Below are 6,000 nucleotides of genomic sequence, written 5' to 3'. Positions count from 1 at the left end.
TGATTTTCATCGCAACAAAGGACATAACACAAATGATTGCATGAGGCTTAATAATATTGTTCAAGATATGATCGATAGAGGTGATTTAACGATTGATGGTCTCAAAACAAACGGTGACCATCACGCTTTTAAAAATCCTCTTCCAAATTACAACAAAGAAGGAGCTTCATCATCAAATGATACAAGAGGAGCTTGTATAAATCACGTGTACAACAAAACCATCAATCACATATAAATGGATGACAACCAAATAAATTTCATAAAAATCAAGGACAAACAAGACCATGCATCAATCAATGTGACAACCAAATCTCAAAAATACATCTTGAAAGGGCATACATCAACATCCACCACTATCCCCAAGACTCAATATGATTTGGTTAATCAACTGCGAAGAACTCCTGCTCAAATATTCACATACTCGAGTTACTCAAACTCTCGCCGAAACATAAGGACATCTTAGAACAAGCACTAGTTGAAACAAATGTTCCTCAAGATCTGGACATTGATAAATTCCAAGCCATGGTAGCTCATATGACAGCGCCTCATAACCTCACCTTTTCCGAACACGATAATATCTCTTTGATTCACATTCACATAACACTCCCCTTCATATTGAAGTCTTAGTCTACAAACATCGAGTTAAAAGAGTATTAATAGATGGAGGAGTTGGTCTCAATATCTGTACTTTAAAACTTATTTGTGAATTAGGATCCTCTGAACAGTCTATTGATCCACACAAAAAGATCACCATCAAGGCCTATGATGATGAAGAAAGATCATCCAAAGGAACAGTAATACTCCCTATTCAGGTAGGACCGATACAAAGGGATACTATGTGCCAAGTCTTAGACATAGACTTAACATACAATATTTAATTGGGTCATCCTTGGATACATGAAATGCAAGCAGTGCCTTCAACATACCATCAATGTGTCAAATTCACGTATAATGGATAGGAAATTTCCATATCTACCGACAATAATCCTTTTCAACATTGCAATGCTATGGGGGCAGCTCAAGACAACTTGGTTCCACACAATAGGGAAGCTCCAACTTCCTCAGCATTAGATCATCATCAAGAAAAGCTCAGGTCTTTATCCATGGACTTCAAACAAAAGATGAAAATCAAAGAGCAAGGCATGGGAGAATACTCTTTCAAACCCATGTGTCTATCCAAATTGCCAACATCACCAAAATCTCATGGACAACCTTTTGCATCGACACATCAAGCAACACAACCCATCACCAAGTTTGATGGAAAATTTATCCAATTGGGCACACTAGCAAATGAATCAAAAGAGAAAGACATCCTTAGTTGGCTATACAAGGATGAGGAAGAGGTCAAAGTTGCTACTCTGGAGGTGGCCATACCAACACAACAATATGGAAAAGGATTCATGATCATGCAACGGATGGAATACAACGGAAAAGGACCTATAGGCAAGCATCAAGAAGGCATTACAGAACCGCTAGAACCTCTTTCACAATTTTCTCGAGACAAAACATGACTGGGATATGGACGCAACATACCACCTAGGCACAAACAAACTAAGTATCAAAAACCTCAGTGGAAAGCAAAGAAGAAATAGAACGAGAACTCATGGCAAGAGGCACTACACCAAGCAACAAAAACAAGGAAAGAGCGAGAACAACAGGAAAAAGAGAAACGACAAGAGGAACTAGCCATTCAAAGGGAGGAAACATCTTATGAGAAAGTGCATCATGTACATGAACCTATTCAAAACAAGGCAAAGTCATCACCCGAAGAAATCATTTCTCCCCAAGGAGAAACAATGTATGAACAAATGCAAAGGGTACAAGCAGGCTTTGATTCTGAATCAGAAAAAACTACACGACTAGTATCAATTATCAGAGATCTTTTCTCACCATACAACGTACCTGTCAGCAACACTGAAAGACTCTAGGACAGTACTTCTAAAACTGATTCTAATGACTATGAATGGGGTAGTTGTTCAAATATTATTGAGGATGTTGAAGAAGGTACTATCCATTAACACACACCCCTTTCTCAGGAGAGACAAGGCGTAGAGTCTCGATTACTTGAATTCGGACCATGACATATCTATGAGGCTAAGGAAAATAAGCAGTGGCACTACGAACAAGTCTACACCGAAGATGATACCATTGAAGACCTTGACAATATTATTAACCTAACCAACATCCCAGACAACTTTAATGCTACCTGTATCATGACACTTACCGCAGCCAATCTTGACCCACCAAATGACTCTCTACCGCTCGTATTTCCTAATTTCATAGACTGGGAAGAACCTGAACACCCTGATATACCTATTTTACCAGATGATGAATCCATTTTCCATTACCTATGTACAATCAACCCGGAAACATGCTCTACCAGTGAACAAAATAATGATATCTGTAATTGGGAGAGTGTCAAGTTTCTCAGTCACAAAAATGAAAGAAACAAAGGATCTAATGCTGAAAACCAGTCAATGGCAGCACTAGATCACAAAAAAGTCAAAATAAAGGATGCATCTAAGGGTGAAAACCTTATTAAGGCACCTAAGGATGGGAGACTTGACACTCTTCCTGAACACTATCAGGAGTGGTCACCCATATTGATTGAGCCAACTTAATCAATAAACATTGGTACAGAAGCAGCAGCTAAAAACATACACCTAGCAGAATCACTGACAGAAGAGGAACAACCAGAGTTTATCAGATTCTTCAAAGAAAAGAAAATCAATTTTACTTGGTCCTATGCTGATATCCCCGGAATAGATCCGAACCTAATCATGCATCATTTATCTATTGCTCCAACGGCTAAGCCAGTCAAGTAGAAGTTAAGAAAGATGAATCCGCATGTAGCATTGATGGTGAAATTTGAACTAAAGAAGTTATTAGACAACGGATTCATTTGACCTATAGACTATGATGAATGGATTTCAAACATTGTACCAATTTCAAAACTGGATGAAAGCATCAAAAAATGCACAAATTTTAGAGATGTCAACAAAGCCTGTCCAAAGGATGACTTTCCTTTGCCCAACATTAACATAATTGTGGACCTAACAGTAGGTCGTGTAATTCTATCATTAATGGATGGTTTCTCTAGCTATAATCAAATCAAGATAGCTTCAGAGGATCAAGATAAAACTGTGTTCACCTGTCCTTGGGGAATGTATTGTTGGAACATCATGCCTTTTGGCTTGAAGAATGTTGGGGCAACTTATCAAAGAGCAATGACGACAATCTTTCATGATATGATGCATACCTTCATGGAGGACTATGTGGATGATTCACTAGCTAAGTCATTCACCCGGGCAGAACATCTAGGCATATTAGATAAAATCTTTCAAAGATTGGAGCAATTCCAAGTCAGGATAATCCCTAAGAAGTGTGTCTTCGGGGAGACATCAGGTAAACTATTAGGCTACATTGTGTCTGTAAAAGGCATTGAAGTAGATCCAGTGAAGGTACAAGCCATCATGGAGATGCCACCTCCCAGGAACATTAGTCAACTCAGACCTCTACAAGGACGGCTACAGCCTATCAGGGGATTCATAGCCCAACTAGCATATAAAAGTCCCATTCAATCATCTGCTACATAAGAACATACCATTTTGATGGGAAGCCAAGTGTGCGGAATCATTCTAACTCAAGCAATATCTAATGAATCTACCAGTTCTGGTACCACCCATAGCAGGGAAGTTGCTCATTCTCTACATATAAACAACGAAAAAATCATTGGGGCATTGTTAGCACAAGAAGATCAAGAAGGCAAGGAATGAGCTATATATTACATCAGTAGGACATTAAACAAATATGAGCTAAATTACACATTCATTGAGAAGGCTTGTTTAGATGTGGTATCCGCCTCTCAAAAGTTCCACCATTGCATGATAGCTCACACAATCAAGCTAGTAGCAAAAATTGATCCTCTCAAGTATTTACTCAACAAAGAAGCTCTTATAGGTCGATTGGCTAAATGGGTCATGATTATCAGTGAATTTTATATCCAATACATAGAGCGTCGGGCTATCAAGGGACAGGTAATTGCAGATCAACTAGCTGAAGCACCACTACCAGATAAACAACCAATGCAGGTGGAATTTCCAGACATGGATGTCCTTACTATTTCACTCAAGCAATGGACCCTATACTTTGACAGTTCCTACACCCAACATGGATCGGGTGCCAACATATTGTTCGTCACTCTCGAAGGACACACTATTCCAAGATCGTATAGGCTCATGTTTCCATGCACCAATAACATCGACGAGTATGAAGCCCTGGTCACAAGAATCAAAATGGCAGTGGAATGGAGAATCATAGAATTGAGAGTCTATGGAGATTCTCAACTGGTTATAAATCAAATCAACAATGAATATCAGACAAAGGATGACAAGTTGCTACCATACAAAAGAATGGTGGATGACTTCAAACAGTACTTTGTAAACATCACCTTCGAGCAAATACCAAGGTTGGAAAATAGAGTGGCCGATGCAATGGCCACTGTCGCTTCACTACTACAAATTCCAGAGTAACAGAGTCATTATGAGTTCTTGGTAGAGCAACTGTTTTCCCTGGCTTATGACAATTTTGCTTCCCACATCATCTATGCCTTAACCGATTCAGACTCCCCTCTATACGGGACAATCTATGAATATCTTAAAACCAATACCCTACCACTCGACCTATCTCGTAACCAAAAATGCAATTTTATCCAGCAGGCCGTTCATTATACCTTAACCACTGACACACTTTACCGTCGAGGTCTAGATGGTACTCTTCTTCATTGCCTTGATCATAATGAATCTGACTATGCTTTACATGAGATTCACAAGGGTATCTGTGGCACACATTCAAGTAGTCCTACTCTCGCTAAAAAAATTATGAGAATGGGATATTACTAGCCGACAATGGAGAAAGACTCTTATCAATTTGCAAAGAAATGTCTTAAGTGCCAAATTCATGGCAATCTTATCCATGCACCAGCACAGGAGTTGCGGCCATTTACAACATCTTGGCCTTTCTATCAGTGGGGATTTGATTTAGTAGGAAAAATCCATCCTTCCTCTTCCAATGGACACAAGTTCATCATCACTGCATCACAGTATTTCAAAAAATAGATTGAAGCAATCTCAATGACCATAGTAACTAGAAAACGAATTGCCTCATTTATTCTCAATTATCTAATTTGCAAATATGGCATTCCAAGTTCCATCATCACAGACAACGGGCATCCCTTTAAAAATTAGGATGTACGAGAGCTATGTGAGCGATTCAAAATCCAACATCGCTTCTCTACACCTTACTACCCATAGGGGAATGGTCAAGCAGAAGCATCAAGTAAAACAATCTTGAAAATCCTAAAGAAAACAGTAAATAATGCAGGTAAGGATTGGCATGTACAACTCAATCTATTACTCTGGGCATATAGGACTAGCATTCAAACACCTACAGGGGCTACGCCATATTCATTAGTGTACAGATCAGAAGCAATTCTACCTCTTGAGGTATAAATTCCATCACTCAAAGTATCTTTGAAAGGCCTCATACCAGATGAAGAGTATCGGGTAAACAGACTGCATGAACTAGAGCTTCTGGATGAAAAATGACAACATGCCTATGATCATCTCAAGGCATACCAGCAGTGCATGTGTAGAAGCTACAACCACAGAGTCATCCCTAGGAATTTTAAAGTCGGTGATCTTGTACTCAAAGAAAATCCCAGAAATCAACAAGATCGAGAAAAGAAGGGAAAGTTTGATGTTCTCGATGAACCAATCAACAACATCCATCTAAATAAAAAATAAATTAAAAAAATAAGTGCAATAAAAGCAAGTGGTGAAAACCTAGCAACAGACACTATTTGTGAGAGAACAACTCCTCTATCTATCACTACTCATATCTTTTACATCCATCCAAAATAAAAGCTAATGGCCATTGCCCCACACTTTTTACGCAGTATTATCCCAGACATACTTAGCGTAGTCATTGTCCTTGATTATT

Source organism: Cryptomeria japonica, chromosome 8 (assembly GCF_030272615.1).
Source record: "Cryptomeria japonica chromosome 8, Sugi_1.0, whole genome shotgun sequence".
Lineage (NCBI taxonomy): Eukaryota > Viridiplantae > Streptophyta > Pinopsida > Cupressales > Cupressaceae > Cryptomeria > Cryptomeria japonica.
This window is presented reverse-complemented; position numbering follows the sequence as displayed.